This window comes from Dasypus novemcinctus, unplaced genomic scaffold (genome assembly GCF_030445035.2).
Source record: "Dasypus novemcinctus isolate mDasNov1 unplaced genomic scaffold, mDasNov1.1.hap2 scaffold_133, whole genome shotgun sequence".
Lineage (NCBI taxonomy): Eukaryota > Metazoa > Chordata > Mammalia > Cingulata > Dasypodidae > Dasypus > Dasypus novemcinctus.
The window spans coordinates 159,355-178,491 of NW_026688152.1; the positions used below are offsets into that span (position 1 = coordinate 159,355).

The 19,137-nt window shown below is 38.9% G+C and overlaps 1 pseudogene; it reads left to right on the top strand.

Moving 5' to 3' along the window:
• The first annotated feature begins 3,217 nt into the window (after positions 1-3,217).
• LOC105744646 (BRISC complex subunit Abraxas 2-like) lies at positions 3,218-18,817 on the top strand (annotated as a pseudogene).
• Positions 18,818-19,137: the final 320 nt, after the last annotated feature.

Below are 19,137 nucleotides of genomic sequence, written 5' to 3' on the forward strand. Positions count from 1 at the left end.
TGAACCTGATGCATATAAAATACATGTTTCCCATGTTTGATGGTATTTTTTAAAAATTTATTGAAATATATCACTCATACATAAACATACATAAACAATAAGTGTATAATAGTTGGAACTTAAAAAACAAATATATATAACATCAAACATATATAACATCTCACCCTACCACCAATAACTTGCATTGTTTTTAAAACTTTTTGAACTAATAATTAAAGATCACTATCAAAATATTACTATTAAACAAAGTATTTCCCCTAACCAATCCTATTATTACCTTTATATCATTTATATATGAACATAAATAAAGTGTATAGTAAAAGTTGTGAACTTACAAAACAAACATGCCTAACATCATACAAGGGTTCAGTACATCAATCCTCCACCAACACCTTGCATTGTCATGAGACATTTCATACAAATTATGAAAGAATATTGTCAAAATCATACTGTTATTCATAATCCTTATCTTACATTTGGCGTGTTTTCCCCCAAAACCACCCTATTATTTTTAAAATATATTTTTATATGACAGAACTTGTAAACTTATAAAACAATCATGCACCTGTGCAGAATTCCAAACCAACACCCCTCCATCAACACACCACAATGCGGTGTGTAATTTGCTATAGATGAAATAAAATCATCTGATTGTTGCCATGTCCATAGCGCACATTTGGCTCACATTTTCCACATTGCCTCTGTATCAGCACAGTACATCTTTAACATAGATACAAGAATATTATATTATTACTACTAATCACAATCCATAGGTCACTCCAACTGTATTATTCACATGCTTATCCATATTCCCAACACCCTGCACTAGTGACATACACCTGCTCTGGCTAACAAAGGACATTCTTGCATCTATACCATCAACCACAATTCGCATCCACCTCTTGGTTTACTGTGCTTTCCAGTTCTGAGATTATTCGCCAGCATTGTGTCAATTGGCATTTACATAACTAGACTACCATTTTCAGTCATATCCCCATTTATCAACTAGCTGTTACTCACGGTGTATTATCATTCATTTTTTTAAAGATTTATTTTTATTTATTTCTCCCCCTTCCCACCCCCACCCCAGTTGTCTGTTCTCTGTGTCCATTTGCTGTGTGTAAATCTTTTTGTCCGCTTCTGTTTTTGTCAGCAGCCCAGGAATCTGTGTTTCTTTTTTTGGTGTCATCTTGCTACGTCAACTCTCCGTGTGCGGTGCCATTCCTGGGCAAGCTGCACTTTCTTTCACGCTGGGCACTCCTTGCGTGTGGGGCTCCCCTACGCGGGGCGCACCCCTGTATGGCACAGCACTCCTTGCGTGCATCAGCACTGCGCATGGGCCAGCTCCACAAGGGTCAAGGAGGCCTGGGGTTTGAACCACGGAACTCCCATGTGGTAGACGGATGCCCTATCCACGGGACCAAGTCTGCTTCCCATTATTCATTTGATACATTTCCACATTTTTACAGTAAAGCTAATTAAAACTTCTACCTACGTTAAACATCAGTACTCCACTCAGTCCTTCTCTTATCTCCTTAAGAATTCACCACTTACCATCAGGTCTTGAAGGCATTTTCCAACAATTTCTACTAGAAGTTTTATGGTTCTTGCTTTTAGTTTTAGTTTTTTGACCCATTTTGAGTTAATTTTTGGGAAAGGTGTGAGATAGGGGTCCTCTTTCCTTCTTACAGTTGTGGATGTTCAATTCTTTCAGCAGCTTTCATTGAATAGATTGTTCTGCCCAAGCTGTGTGAGTTTGACAGGCTAGTTAAAAATCACTTGACTATACCTGTGAGGGTCTGATTCTGAACCATAAATCTGCTTCCATTGGTCTACTGTGTCTGTCTTTAGGACAGTATCATGCTGTATTTACCATTATAGGTAGGTATTATGATTTAAAGTCTGGTTGAGGGTTCACGTTCCCTTTTTATGATCTTTCTGGCTATTCAGGACTCCTTACCCTTCCAAATAAATGTACTGATCATGTTTTCAATTTTTTTCTTTAATGCTGGTGAAATTTTTATTGGGATGGCAATAAATCTGTATCAATTTGAGTAAAATTGACAACTTGATGATGCTTAGTCTTCCAATCCATGAGCATGGAATGCTCTTCCAGCTATTTAGGCCTTTCTTTATTTCTTTTAACCTCGAGTCTCTACATCAATGATACAACTGTTTCCATTGCTAGAGTGACAATAGTTCTACAGTAAAGGTACCAGTAAGCCCCACATACTGGTGCTTCTGAGGGCTTTGGAGACACACAGGTTCTATGGTCATGGCAGATGGTAATGGAGTTCAGTGCCTTGCCAGTGGGCCCTACTTTGGAATTTGTTTTCCTGAGTGTGGTGGAGTTGGACTCAGATATGACCTTTCTACACATGCCTTGTTTGTCACATTTACTGAACCTATGTTTGGCACTCAGGAGACTTGGATCTCTGGACTATCCATGTGCCAGCTGGGCTCTGAGCTCAGCAGTGTTGTAACACCTACTCTCCAGTTTGTTGGACTTACCCAGGTTAGCTAACATTCCTTCACCAGGTCAACTACCACACCAGGGAAGCTATGTCACTTATTACCCCCAGGGGGAGCTGTGACCACTTTGGTTTGTTAGGGACAACTGGATTTGAGAGGACATGAAAGAGAAGTCATTCGACCTATTTGCAGTGTGAATGATGATAGCCATCTGTTGACTTATTTAATATCAGAGATTCAATATATGGAAATACTGAGCAGTCTTTGAGATGACAAAGAAGAACTTGAATGAAGTAGCTAAAATTTAAAAATGAATCTGAGCTAGAGATAAAACTCTGCACACTATGTCCTCATTGAACATAATGACGTGAATATATTCCATGTACTGTTACATTTATATGCTTCAATTAAGTTCTGAAAGTATAATTTCACAAGGACATGGATTCTATTACAAAATTACTTTATTGTTTTCAAAAGTAGCAGATTGTTTGAAAAAATACATATGATACAAAAAATACTTTACAATCAGAAATTTTGCTGAACTTTGTTGACAGTTATGCACATAAGTGATTTAGGGGCTGTTTGTAAGCTTGCAATTTATTCCCTGTGGCAGTGATATTTTGTCTGCTGCTTCTTTGTCTTCACAACTCACTGCACAGCACATTTGCTTTCATACTCCCTAATGCTTTGCATAAGTTCCTCCAGTAATTGAGTGACTGCTCAGAACTGTACTAATGGGGACCCCATGGAGATGGGGCCTGAGTGCACGACAAAGGAGAGCAAGATGGTGTCACAGGCTCAGCTCTTCATCTCCCTGCTGCTCTGTGCCTCAGGTAAGAGGTTTAGAAGTGTAACACGGTTATAATTCTGCAGAAATTATTTTAATATGCAGAGTGAAAGAAACTTTTCATTTGAAATATGCAGAGTGAAAGAAACTGTTTCAAATGCATACAATAAAAAAGAAATGTGAATTTTAGATATACATTTTAACGTATTTTCTATGCAAATGTATGATACTTGTTAATCCTAATTTCAGGTGCCAGTGGGGATATTGTGATGACACAGTCTCCAGATTCCCTGACTGTTTCTCCAGGAGAGACAGTTACCATCTTCTGCAAGTCCAATCAGAGTATTTTATACAGTAATGACAAGAAGAACTACTTAGCCTGGCACCAGAAGAAACCAGGACAGGATCCTAAACTGCTCATCTATGATGCTTCCACCCGTGCATCTGGGGTTCCCGACCGATTCAGGGGCAGTGGGTCTGCAACAGATTTCACTCTCACCATCAGCAGATTCCAGGCTGAAGATGTGGGAGAATATTACTGTCAGCAGTGTTATAGCTATCCTCCCACAGTGCTTCAGCCTCGAACACAAACCTCCTCCTGAGAGTTCTTTGTCAGTGAATTTGTGCAGTAGCAGGTGCTTCCTGCCCACACTGCCCTGAGTTTATCCACTTTCTCTTTAAGCATGAGAGGTTATGGGGTCTGACTTACTTATGTGAATTATTTCAGGGACCAGGAGGCAATTAAGAGGTTGTTTGTTGTTCCTTTGTTTTTCCGTTAGGGAAGGACACCAGGGATAAGCACATTCAATCTTCGTAATAGATTCCTATTTCCCCTGCAAACAATTATTATGGATTTAATTGCCTAAATATTAGAAGTGTGTAATTTTAAAGTTCTGGAGTTTAGAACTCCAAAATAATTCTAGTTAGGCTAAAAGTAATTTGTTTACAGGACAGCATTCTCTTCTGGACGATCTAGTTAAGATTGGTTTCCTTCCTTTCCAGGCCTCCTGCATTGCTGGATCATACTCTCTTCCTCAGTTTTATACCATCAACATTATACCTCTCTACTACTTCTTCTATAGTCATACCCCACTTTAACCACAGATGGGCAAGCTGTTTTTAAGGACTCATGTGCCTAGATTGGGACCACAAGGAGTTCCAGGATAATCTCCCCATCTAAAAATCCATATTTTTAATAATATCTTCATAGTCTCTTTTGCCATAACAGGTATCATATTCACAGATCCAGGGTTTACATTTTTGAGCCAATATTTTGCCTACCATTACCCCTCATGGACACTTCCTGTACAGATCCGGAATCTTATCATTAGGCTCCATACAGATAGATGCACATGTACGAGCCAAGCCAAGCTCTGGCTCCATCCTTAGTTTATATGTTCCACATAGATTTATACTCTCATGACTCAACTACCAATTCCCTATGTCTTCTAGCTTTTAATCCTTCCTATTTTAAATCCTTATCAGCCTCCTCTTCCTCCTGTCCATACTATTATGTTTCCAATCTGGGAGTTTTCCAAGATACTATTGGTCCCTCCATATTCCAATTCTCAACCACAGACCCTAGTCTGCCTCCTCCATTCCTCTACTCACTATCTTTTCCAACCAGGATATTCTGTTTAATGTCATCTGATTATAGTTATTGCAGTTCAATTGTAGTCCCTTTGCTCAGTACAGCCTTTCCTTCTGAAAGCAATAGCAACTAAAATTAAAAGATGGAAATTCATCTCTCTCAGTCACATACTTTTTAAAGTTTATTCTCCAATTATCTAAACATAACAATCTAAAACTTTGTGCTAATTTATTCATTAATTTGATTCCTCCAATATCAATTTTACCTTTAAAACTCTGACCCTTTTTAGCCAGGAGAACTTGATTAAATTAATTTATTATCCCATGAGAAGATCTTTTTACATGTAAAATTGTTGCAATTTGAGATTATTTTATAATCCCAGAAGTAGAAAGCTTGTATGTATAAACTAATCTGTTCCTCTGGGTGTGATCCTCTTTGATTGCTTTAAATCCAACTGAGAAGCATTTGATTAGGTTACCTGTTAAGAAAGCTTTAGGGCTTTTTTTTAAACTAAGGCAATTAGGCATGACCCAGATCGAGTCCCTTCCCCCTTGTTGGTTCTGATATAAAGGGACTGACATGGACAGACAGGCCCAAGAAGAGGGAGGTCTCTTATATTTGATCCTGTTATGTGACAGAAAGAAGGCTCAAACAGCTGAGACCCAGGGAAAGATAAGCCATATGCCTGATAGCTTACAGCAGAACCTGGGAATAGAGCAGAACAGCGGAGACTGATAGAGGAGGCCCTGAGAAAATAAGAGAGGCAGCTGAGCCACAGAACGGAAGCTGAGAGGGAAAGGAGAGACCTAACAGAGATAACCCATCATCTTTCTTCAACACTTGGTGGTAGACTCTGGAGAGAAAGTAACTCTTATGGTACCATGAGTTAGACTTTTGATGGCATTGGAACTATAAGCTTTACCCCTAATAAATCCCTATTATAAAAGCCAAGAGATTTCTGGTACTTTGCATCAGCACCCCTTTGGCAGGTTAATATGAAAATGGATATGATTATTGTACCAATTTTGTTGTATTACCATGAAGCAAAATAAGTCAATAAAAGTATAAGGCTTTTTAAAAAAATTTTTTTATTGACTTTGTAATAATATTACATTAAAAATATATATATGAGGTCCCATTCAACCCCACCCCCCACCCCACCTCTCCCCCCCCCCCCCCCCAGCAACACTCGTTCCCATCATCATGACACATCCATTGCATTTGGTAAGTACATCTTTGGGCATCTCTGCACCTCATGGTCAATGGTCCACATCATGGCCCATACTCTCCCCCATTCCATCCAGTGGGCCCTGTGAGGATTTACAATGTCCGGTGATTGCCCCGGAAGCACCATCCAGGGCAGCTCCATGTCCCAAAGACACCTCCACCTCTCATCTCTTCCTGCCTTTCCCCATACCCATCAGCCACCATGGCCACTTTTCCCAATCCAATGCCACCTCTTCTATGTGGATATTGGATTGGTTGTGTCCATTGCACCTCTATGTCATGAGGAGGCTCAGATTCCACATGGATGCTGGATGCAATCCTCCCACTTTCAGTTGTAATCACTCTAGGCTTCATGGTGTGGTGGTTGTCCTTCTTCAACTCCATCTTAGCTGAGTGTGGTAAGTCCAATAAATCAGATTGTATGTGGTGGAGTCTGTTGAGGCTCAGGACCTGGCTATCACATTGTCAGTCCAGAGATTCAAATCCCCTAAATATATCTTAAACCCCAACACTAACTGAACCTCCAGCACATTAGCATGAAAGTCTTATGAAGAGAGATCCCATCTGAGTCCAGATTCATCACACATAAACACCAGTTCCAAAGAGGGGCCATCTGACCTGGTAGTTAACCCCATCAGCCATGACCATAACTCCCATGGGTCTCTTTAGCCCTCAAAGGAACCAATACCTGGGGGTTGTATCTGCTTTATCTGTCTCTCAGACTCTGCTCAGTTGTGCATAAGGGCAATCCTTCTGCCAGCCTCCAGACTCTTTTTTAGAGACTCATAGCCATATAAACTCATTTCTCCTTTCCATTTCCCCCTTAAGAAAACACTTGTACACTAATCAACTTCTCAATAGCTCTTTCTTATCACCTTCAATTTTATCAAATCAAAACACATGAGCGGTCTACTTCCTGATGTAATTTTTATTTGTTCCCTCCATGTCTTTACTTCATGACCCTGCAATTCTTGTTTTTCACCCACCACACAATGAAGTGAGTCATTGAACTTTAATTGTCAAATCAAGTATTCAGTTTTCATTCCCTTCTGAAATGCCATTACCTTGAAGATAGATGATTATGATAGCGATTAACCTTCATTATATTCTTTACGTATCTCACTTAATCCTCATAGAAACCACATGAAATAGGTTTGCTTGTTTTAACTGAAAACGTGGGCCTGCTTGTTTGGGGCAGCTTTGGTTACTAAATTCCCCTTCAGTGACTTGTGCAGACAGACTAGCTAAGAATAATATGAGCTAAAATACAGCTTCTCAAATTCCAATTCTGGGAATTCTGACCAGTTGGAAAAGAATGTCAAATATCTATGTTCTGTGATTTCAACTTGTGGCTCCCAGCATCCATTTTACATGAAAGCATTTATTTTAAGAGCATTGGACCCAACAACAATTTATTATGTGTAGCTCCTAAAGATGCAGTTAGGCATCACTCTGAAGAATGAGTTTTTATTCAGATAATTTAGAGGCACATCTAAATTAAATGTTCTCATCTTTGATTCTATGATTTGTGAACAACTTCTAATTGTAAAGCGACAGACTTCTTTGTTATTCTTCAATAGCATAGCAACAGTTTTCAAACAGTTCAATGATGACTGTTTTATATCAGGAACATCAGAACCTTTCAAAAAGAAACCGGTTTAATTCCACTAATGTCTTGGGCTTTCCTCAGATTTATAGTATTTAAGAAAATCTTCTGGAAATTCAGTCTGTGGAAAGTGAAATGCCTGAGTGTTGTTAATACTATTGCAAATTCCATTAAAGATCTTATTATGGAGAAGAACTTATTTTGTTGTGTGATGATTAAAATAGACTGATTGATGTACCCTACAGATAACATGTCTTAACCGTAACCGTATTTCTGTGAGTGTGAACACACCGTAAAACAGGAACTTTTGAAGATGTTATTTCAGTTAAGGTAAGGTCATCTTAATGCTGCTGCTGGAGGCCTTAGAAAGAGAATGCCACAGGGAGGATGCAGAAGCCCAGTCAGCAGAACTCTGGAAGAGGAAGGAGAGGAAGCACTGTGGGATGGAAAGTCAGGGAACCCAAGGATGGCCAGCCAGCCAGAACGGTCTCTACTGCCAGAGGAAGTGGCCACCAGCCTCCTAAACTATGCAAAAAGAGATTAATGATTTAAGCCAATCCATTGCATGTATTTGTCATAATATCTGGAAACAAAGCCAAATAAAACATTTTAAAAAATTCACAATGTTATGGTAAATATCATTTTCTTACCAACATAGAAAACAAAAATGTTGGGATTTACTAGGAATTGATTATGGCAGACTTGTTTTCAAAATTGGATCTGAGCAGCCTGTGATGTTCTACATATTTGAAGACAAAATCTTATGGCCAAACTTTACAAATGCTTTATATACATATTATATATGCCCACCCACCCAATTATACACACGTGCACAATCACACGCACATACAGAGTAACTGAAGAGCAACTTTTATACACTGCTGATATTGAATAGAAATCAAATAATTCACTCCAATATTTTCTATTTGATGGCAATTAATAATTCATATTCAGAAAGATTTGAACCTTTGGAGAAACACATAAATTGACCTAGGTATACTACACTAGCAATGAACTTTCTGTAAAGATGTTCTGAGTAGGGCAGGGAGCCCTGTAAAATAACAGCTTCCCACCACAATGAGAGGGATATGTCAGACCAAAGGCAGATTGTGACAAGTCTGAGTGAAACGTGTGTTTAATAGGGGGCATACATGGGGCCTTGTCCCCAATGGTCCAGAGGGGAGTCCTCTCTCTTGGAGAAGCTTAACCTGCCCATGACCTAAATTCTCATCCCTGGCAGCTCTGGAAAGCATGGCACTTCCAAGGCTCGAGTAGCACTTGCCACAAACCAAGAGGGGTCTTTAACACCATACATCTATGTGTGGAAGGCACGTGAGGGGGGATATGATTAACAGCACAGTGCTCAGCACAGATAATCAAGGACCAAAAGTTCACAGTGTTTCCCAGCAAGACAGAAGTTACTTTCTCATAGTAACTAAGTTAAAGGAGCATTTGCAATGTTTGTCCTTAAGGCTGATGTAACAACTTTTTGTTACTATTAAGGTGTTAAACAATTCATAGAATAGATTATTCTTGGTGTTTCCTGGGAGAGAGAGAAAGCAAAGCATAATTATCAATCATGAGCCCAAAAAAATTATTTCCCAAGGATAACTCTGTAACTATTAAAAAATGAAATGCTAATTAGAAGGGTAAAGAATTGGAAAAGCTGTGGGGAAAATGCAAAGCTATATATGCTACAGATGTCCTGACAAACTTGTTCAAATACTATTCAAAATAATTTGGAAATCTATAATCCAATTATATAAGTACCCAGACTCACACTTTGAACTTCTTACTGAGTTGAGATCATTAAAATAAAAGTTGCAAACAGGAGCATACTAAATGCAAGCCAGACATCAAGGGACAAATATTATATTATCTTATTTACATAAAATTATAAGAATATGTAAATTCTTAAAATAAAAATCAATAATCCAGTTTACCATGGACAAGAGTGGTGGTAGGTAAAGGGTATTTAAGATGTAATTGACATGATCTTCTGTTTGGGATGAAAGAAATGTTTTGAAAATCAATGGTGGTGATGGTCAAACCAAAGTGTGAATGTGAATAATACCACTTAATTGTATATTTGAAAGTGGTTCAAATGGGAAATTGTAGTTTGTATACATGTCACCAAAATAAAAATTTTGATAAAAACTCAGAACAGGACAACACAGTGACCCCCTAATGTAAACTATTTTTTATAATTAATAGTATCTTTATTATACTATAATTTCATCAACTCTATCAAAAGTACTGCAACATTGCAACGTGCTATTGTTAAGCAAAATTGGGAAAAGTGTGTGAGTGGTGGAGCATATATGGAAATGCTGCTCTTCGATAAATTTCTATAATCTTAAAGTTGTTTACTAAAAATAAAAGAAGGCAAGAACAGATAAAATTATACCCTGAGATAAATTTATTTTGGAAAATTTGGGCTGACAAATTGTTTAGGCCTTCTTTCAGTTTTATTGCATGAAAAACATTGGAAATCACAGGAATGTTGTTTTGTCTCTGGAATCATTCACTTAATGTTGACCCTGTCATAAAGGTAATAGTTCTCTTCATTCGATGATGCAGAGTTGTGGCTACCAAAGAAATGCCCATGGTAAGGCAAGTGCTGTATAAGAGAAACATATTTCTTCTTCAATGTTGGGGACATGTGCTTGTGAACTGGGATGTCATTTCAGAGGTTGTACTTAGGAACATCTCAGGCAGATCTCACTAACTGCCACAGTAAACAAAATCTTAAACAGAGGTCCTGCCAAGGGCTCTAGAAATATCCAGATACTTTATCAGGGCACATAGGCTCATAAAGTCAGCTCCCCATCAGTGGGCCTTATCCTGGAATATATGATAATCGTATTCCCAACATAACAGTTAGATTCATTTTTAATTTCCCTACTCATGATTCCTCTACCTCTTTTATTTGAAACTATACCTATTAAATATATGTTCCAGACACTTAAATCTTCGTTCTGTTCATATGCCAGTTGAGCCTGAATCTCAGCGGAGTCACAGTCTACACCTACTCTTCAGTTCGTTGGATTCACCCAGGACAATTATCAAAACTATAGTGATGGACAACTCCCATCCCAAAAAGAAAAGAGTTCAACAAATGCCACAAAAACTCCCTTCCATCTGCCCCACAAATTCTAAGCCCTCCCCCAATCTGAAGTAGAGCAGGGGGCATCATCCCAAAAACCTCAAAACTGATGAATGAATAAACATAAGGGGGGAATGTAACAATGGACCAAAGTAGACTTATTAGCAGTAGAGTAATGAAAAATTTGCAATATTGATATAAAGATACTGGTTACCAGAGAATAGGTGAAATGAACATAGCATTTTTTAGGGTAACATATTGCAATGACAGATACAGACCATTATATATTTTGTCAAAACTTATAACATTATGGTGCAAACTGTCAACTGAAATGTGAACTATAGACCTTGACTAGTAGCAATGCATAAATATTGGTACATCAATTGTGAAAAATACAACAATAAGTAAGATATTATTAATAGAGGCAAATGTGGGAGGTGGTGGATTGGGGTTACATGGGAATGCCCTATACAATTTTTTGTTTTCATATATATTCTTTTTAATTTTTTAAATTTATTGAAGTATATCACTCATACATAAACATACACAAACAATAAGTGCATAATAATAGTTGTGAACTTACAAAACAAACATGTCTAACATCAAACACACGTATATAACATCTGACCCTACCACCAATTTGCTTGCATTGTTGTTAAAACTTTTTAACTAATGATTAAGGAGCATTGTCAAAATATTACTACTAAACAAAGTATTATCCCCCAACCAATTCTATTATTATTATCTTTATATCAAATATATATGAACATACATAAGCAATTAAATGTATAGTAAAATTTGTGAACTTACAAAGAAAACATGCATAACATCATACAGGGGTCCCATACATCAACCCTCCACCAACACCTTGCATTGTCATGAGACATCTGTTACAAACGATGAAAGAACATTGTCAAAATCTTACTATTAATCATAGTTCTTATCTTGCATTTGGAGTGTTTTTCCCCCAAGCCACCCTATTATTATTTTTTAAATATATTTTTTATGACAGAAGTTGTAAATTTATAAAACACAACAATCATGTGCAGAAATCCCAAACAACACCCCTCCATCAACACCCCACAATGTGGTGTGTCATTTGCTACAGATAAAATAGTATCTTTTGATTGTTACTATGTCCATAGTGTACATTTGGCTCACATTTTCCATCTGCCTCAGTACCAACACAGTACATCTTTTACATAGATGCAAGAATATTATATTATTACTAATAATCACAGTCAATAGGTAACTCCAGTTGTAATTTTCCAATGCTTCTCCACATTCCCAAAACCCTGCAGTAGTGATATACACTTCCTCCAGGAAATAAAGAACACTCTTGCCTCTATACCATCCACCACAATTCTCATCCACCTCTTGGTTTACTGTGCTATTCAGTTCCTAGATTATTCTCTAGCTTTCTGTCAATTGGCATTTACATAACTAGACTACCATTTTCAGTCACATCCCCATTTAAAAACTGTTACTCACTGTGTGTTACCTCCACTCTATACATTTCCACACTTTTACAGTAAAGGTAATTAAAACTTCTACCTACATTAAACTTCATTAGTCCACTCAGTCCTCCTCTTATCTCCTTTAAGAATCCACCACCTACCATCAGGTCTTGAAGATATTTTCCAATAACATGTCCTAGAAGTTTTATGGTTTTTGCTTTCAGCTGTGGATATCCAATTCTTTCAATACCCATTCATTGAATGGAATTTTCTCCCCAAGCTGTGTGACTTTGACTGGTTAGTCAAAAATCATGTGACCATACCTGGGAGGGTCTGTTTCTGAACCATAAATTTGGTGCCATTGGTCTATTATATCTGTCTTTAGGCCAGTACCATGCTGTTTTTACCACTATAGGTAGGTATTATGATTTAAAGTCTGGAGATGAGGGTCCATTTTTCTTTTGTATGATGTTTTTGGCTATTCAGGACTCCTTATAATTCCAAATAAATTTAATGATCATGTATTCAATTTTTTCTTTAATGCTGGTGGAATTTTTATTGGGATTGAATTAAATCTGTACATCAGTTTGGGTAGAATTGACATCTTAATGATATTTAGTCTTCCAATCCATGAGCATGGAATATCCTTCCAGTTTTTTAGGGCTATTTAAAATTTAACATTGAGTTGCAGTTTTCTGAATACAAGTGCTTTTCATCATTGTTTAAGTTTATTCCTGACTATTTTTTATCTGTCATATTTTATTTTCACCACTCTTTTGACACTTTTAGTTACTTTTATTGATATAATCTTCATTTCTAGGCTCTCTTCCAGGTCCCTCACTCCTGTCATTTCTCTTCATACTGTAGTACAGCCTTTAGTATTTCCTGATAATCTGGTCTCCTGCTTAGAAATTCTCTCAGTTTCTGTTTAGCTATGAATATTCTAATTCCACCTCATTTTTGAAAGATAGTCTTGATGGATATAAGATTCTTGACTGGAAGTGTTTCTCTTGTAGTATCTTAAATATATCAGACCACTGTCTTCTTGCCTCCATGGTTTCTGGTGAGAAATCAGCACTTAATCTTATTGGATAGCCTTTATATATTATGCATGGCTTTTATCATGCTGTTCTCAGAATTCTGTCTTTGTCTTTGGCCTTTGGCATTCTGATGAGTAGGTGTCTTGGAGTTGGTCTATTTGGATTTTTTTAGATGAGAGTACATTGTGCTTCTTGGACAGGGATATCTATGTCATTCAATAGGGTTGGGAAATTTTCTACCATTATTTCTTCAAATATTCCTTCTGTCCCTTCTCCTTTCTCTTTTCCTTTGGACACCTATGACCTATATGTTTGCATGCCTTTTGCTGTCATTTATTTCCCTGAAATCTTGTTCATTTTTTTTTCCATTCTTTTTTTCTTCTGCTCTTTTGTATGTTCACTTTCAAAGGCCATTTCTTAAAGCTCACCAATCCTTTCTTCTGCCTTCTTAAATCTGCTATAATATGATTCCAATATTTTTTTACTTTCATTGATTGAACCTTTCATTCCCATAAGATCTGCTATTTTTCCATGTACGCTTTCAAATTCTTCTTTGTGCTCATCCAGTGTCTTCTTAATATCCTTAATCTCTTTAGCCCTCTCACTGAATTGATTAAGAAGATTTGTTTGAACATCTATAATTAGTTGTCTCAACTCCTTTATGTCATTTATAGGCTTACCTTGATTTTTAACTGGGACATAGCTTCCTGTTTCTTGGTTTGGATTGTAATGTTTTTGTTGGTGTCTTTGCATCTGGCTTACTAGAGTATTTCTTCTGGGTACAGTTTTTCTCTTTAGTTTAAGGCTTCCTATCCTTTTTCCCCTGCTGGTTGTGCAGTAGGGGCCAAGAATGTAGTTGGTGGTGTACTCTGTGGAGGATCAAACTGCCCTCATTGTAGCAGGGACCAATGAAGCTTCTTCCAACTTTCTTCTTTGCCAGGGGTAGGGACAGAGTTACAGCTATGTCGAGTTATTCAAGTGCAAACCTAGATTCTAGTTGTGCAGAGAGACTGGTGAAGCTTCACATCCCTTTCTCTCCTGCCTGGGGTGGGGATGGAGCTGCAGGTGTGACCAGCAATCTATGCAGTGCAGGTCCAAGATGACCACTGTTGCCCCGGTAGACTTCCGGTGTTTGGTCTATGCCAACCAAAGTTACCTGCAGTTACCTGTATAGGCTGGTACAGGGCTCCTCAGCCTCCTCCTGCCAGAGGCAGGGCTGAAGCCTAGATGGGCTGCAGGCTGATCTGCATGAAATAAACTGTTTCTGCTGACACTGAGAGTTTCATTCAGCCCAGCTTCCCCTCTGGCTGGGGGTGGAGTCAGAATGGCGATCTGGCCTCTTTCTGCATTGGACTGGTTCACATCTCAGCTGTTCCCAGGGTTATCTCTTAGCCAGCCAAGTCTACCAATCAGTAACCGAAATCAGCAGCCAACGGTCACCTCCTCTCCTGTTTTTGGGAAATGGAGCTTCCAATTACAACCACAGAATATCTCTTGGAGTGGCTCATGCAGCCAGAGTAGGAAAATCACTGGCCTCCTTGGCTTGGCCAGTAATTTCCTGGAGAGGCAGGTGCAGGTCCTGCAGGTTCCTCCCTGCTGGAGGTGGCACTGGGGCCTAGGCTAGAGCTACAATCTGATCTGGATGGTAAGAAATCAGTCCCCACCAGCACTGGGATTCTCAGTCTTGTCAAGCTTCCCCTCATGACAGGCGTGGAGTTAAGATGGTGGCTCCTGCCTCTTTCTGACTTGGACAGGCTCCAACTTTAGCTGTTCTCATGATTATACTGTAGCCCACTGATTTTACTCACCAGTACCTGAAATGAGTGCCCACCTGTCTCTTCCTCCCCCATTTTGGGGAAGTGGAACTTTCAATTCAAGCCACAGAACAGCTCCCAAGGCCCCTTGTGCCTCCATTGGAGGATGAGCACTGGCCTCCACTGCATGGAGCACTCTGCTTACTAGTCTTCTTTGTAGATGGGCTGTCTCCTCTTTCCACTCCTTCAAGAATGTTGCAGGATGCTCTTTTTGTCTCCTGGAACCCCCAAACAGGCACTTCAGCTAGCTCCAGAGAGGTATGGGGGTTTGCTAACTGCCCTGTAGCAGGAGCTGACTCTCAGAGCTCCTTGCTCTGCTGCCATCTTGCTGGTTCTACCAGGTTTGATAGTATTTTCATATCTCTTTCAAAATGATGCAGTTATTTATCAATTATGAATGATTAAATTAGTTTTCTGTGGCTGCTTTAACAAATTTTAAAATCTTGGATAACTCAGAATAACAGAATTCAATTCCCTCACAATTTGGAAGCCAGACAACTGAAATTATGTCATAAGGCTTAAATCAAGGCGACCGTAAGTCCACAATTCTGGTGGTTTCCAGGAGAGTTCATTCCTCACCTCTACCGGTCCAGGAGGGCTGCCAGAATTCTTTGTTTTGAAACTACATTACTCCAGTTTTCCAGCCCAGCATCTTCAAATGTCTCTCTGCTCTGCCCTCACTTGCCTTCTCCTCTGTTTGTCTGTCAAATTATCCTGCTTCCCTTTTCTTGGGATACATGTGACTGCATTTATGGTCAACCTGAAAACCCAGGATAATCTCTCCATCTCAAATTAAATAAAGTATATTGTTTATCTCATATAAGGGAGTATGCTTTGGTACCAGGTTTAAGACCATATATATTCAATCTATACAGTAATCCGTTCTAACCCAGTGATACTCATTTTCCACATATGTAAAATAAATTCTCCTCATTCCAACATGTCCAAATGTCTGAACAAATTACAGCCTCAACTCAATTCCCAAACCTCATCTAAATAGCATCTGCTCACAGTCCCAAGGTGTCATCTACCTTGTCAAAATCAGGTATATATGACTTTCAGACTAGGACCCATTCTCATCCAAAATCCATTTCTCTCTGTGGACCAGTAACTAAGAACAAGTTTACTGATTCCAAATACAATGTTGGTGCAGGCATCATATAAAAGTTTAGGCATCCTCATTCCAAAAAGGAGGGAAAATAAGGAAGAAAATAACCACTTCTGTCAAGCAATTTTGAAATCCTGAAGTTTCTTTAGGTCTCACTACCTCGAAGTTAACTATGGCCTATGGATTGTCCTTGGGACCATGCCTCTGCCCTCTGGACCTCTGGCTCTGGCCTCTGTACCCAGATCTCTGGTCTCTGAGCTCATGTCTGTGATATATCTTCATTTGGGATAGACTGAATTATATTCATATTCTTCATCTTCATCAGTATTCCTGTGTGTGTGGGCCCATGTTAGATATGAACTCTTGAATGTTTTATTTCAGTTAAGGTTTGTCCCACTTGAACAAAACAGCACCTTCAATGAGATTACTGGATTCCCTTATGGGCATGAGAAATTCAGGCATAGATATAGAAGCCACAGAGAGGAGCCAGAAGATGGAAGTCAGCAGAACTGAGAAGAGAAGGAAGTGGACATTGCCATCAGTTCAAGGCAGGGATAAGAGCCAAGGAACCTCAAGGATCTCTGGTAGCCAGCACTGGAATGTTATAGACTTTGGATAGAAATCAATGTCTTGCTGAAGCCTCTATAGTGGAAATCTCCTAACCTCCAAAGTAAGCATGTAAATTCCCTTTGTTCAAGCCACACCATTCTGTAGTATTTTTGTCATAGCAGCCTTGCAAATGAAAGCATTGGCTTTCTTTTCTTCAATGGTTCTTTGAATCTGCATGAACCAGCATGCAGAATTGTGGAATTCCAGCAGCCTTCTTGAATTTGGTCCTCTATTTTTTTCTTTCAGCTCAGTAGGCAGCATTTTGGATAATATAAAATTCTCAAAAATCTGGTTTAGGAGAGTACAAACCAATAATGTGGGTAGGGAGTATGGGTAAGGAGTTTGAAATTTCTTAAATCCTAAGGACCTTTAAGAGTCCCTTCACCTAAATTTGAAAAGTTTGCTTATAGCTGGATTCTGTTAGAGAGACATGGTGCTATATAAGACACAAACCCATTAGGATTAAATAAATGGAAACTTTGGAATATTTCCACTTCCTCACAATATCCTCACAAATATTTCTGCATGTTTTCTTACAAAAATTTGCATAACCTGAAAACAATTTCATACTCTGAAATAACTTTTGACTTAATGTTATCTGATCATTCAACAGGAATTTTTAAGTGGCATGTCTCTGCTTGTCTCAGAGAGACTTTGCCACAAAGGACAATAAAATTCAGAATTAGGAATATGTGTGTTCCTGACATAGCTACATGGAAGCATCCAGAAAGTATATAAGATAAGACAATCTAGGATCAATTTAACCTAAAATGTGAGTAAAAAGATAGGTTGAGGGGCCAATTGGAGATTTCCATCACGGCGACTTCCATTTTGGGATATACCTTTAGCATCTGTTTCCACAGCGCCAACAGCAAAGCTGATTCCAAAGGTTTTTGCTGGGAGAGGTTAAACAAGAGGAAACATTTAGCACTTTTGACTCACAAATCAGCAACACAGAATTTCTGCAAGTAAATGGAACCCATACCCATTAGCCTTGTTCAAAACATTTTAGTTTTTATGACTGTGCAAGCAATGTTAATGAACAGAGTTTGGACAGGATTCCTAAATATCAGAGAAAGAAAGTTATTGGGTGGTACAGATTTTGATGCAACATGCAGCAGCAGATGTCAAACAGAGAGCAGGACATCCACAAGCAGCTCACCCAGATCCTTGGCACACCTGACCTTGTCCTCCTCCTGTTCAGGTTCATCTCCACTGCCAACAGTTCTACCCAGGTTTTAGAAAATGTTATCTTCAGAAAAAAATGAAAGTATAATCAAAGGATACCACTCGCTATTGCCAATCTAGGCCATCCTAGCCAGCAGGAGTACAGTGTCTTCAGTGCCAAATACCTCAGAGTATTGCCAAAGTTATTAAAGAACATGGTACTGACGTTTTTGACAACGATGCAGGAATGAAACACATCAGGGTGATTAATCAGGTTTATAATGCACTTCAGGAGAAAATGCAGGCCGTGTGTGCAGATGTAGAAAAGAGTGAGCAAGTTGTTGAATCTTGTCAGGCAGAAGCGAATAAATTGCAAAGAAATCACTCAAAGGATAAAATGAAGAGGAACAGGAAAGAAGAATGCAGCAGACGATGTTAAGCAGGCAGATGGTTTCTGAAATTTTGGAACAAGTGTTCAGTCCTCAAATGCCCTAATCTGCGTTCTCAGTGGAAGGCAGAGGTACACTTTGAGATGCAGATGCCTCTGATCCTCCTCCCTCTTATTCAGATTTTAACCCAAACAATCAAGAAATTACTTTAAGCCATTCTAGCGTGGAAAGTAGTGTCTTTATGCCTGGACCTCAAGCCGTGGGCTCCTCCACTTATGCTTCCACCAGTGCCGGAATGAAGTATAATGGAGGTGGAGAAGACCTTCCTCCTTCCTAAAGAGCAACTGAAGACGGTGTTGATGAATGAGTTGACAGCGAGTATGAACATCTGATTGACCCTCCAGAGCCCTCTAATAGGAATACTCACAGTCGAGGGATTCCTGACCCACGACACTTCGCAATGGACTCTCCCGGAACACACAGAGCTCCCAGATTTAACTGAACGAAAGAAACACCACTTAGCTCTGTTTTTCCAAATTGCTAATTGACATGGTTTTTTAAGACATAATGTGGGGAAACCTGCTTTTTCATATACTGTGATTCCCAAGAGGACAGTCCTTGTGCACAGAACTTGTAGGAGACTTGCCTGCGCTGCCCTCCCTTCTGAACCAGTGTGAAGGCTTCATGACAGAATCATTAAGATAATCAAATTGTACTAATTCTTGTGCTGTCCATGGATGTACTGGTAAATTTAGGGAAGCTGG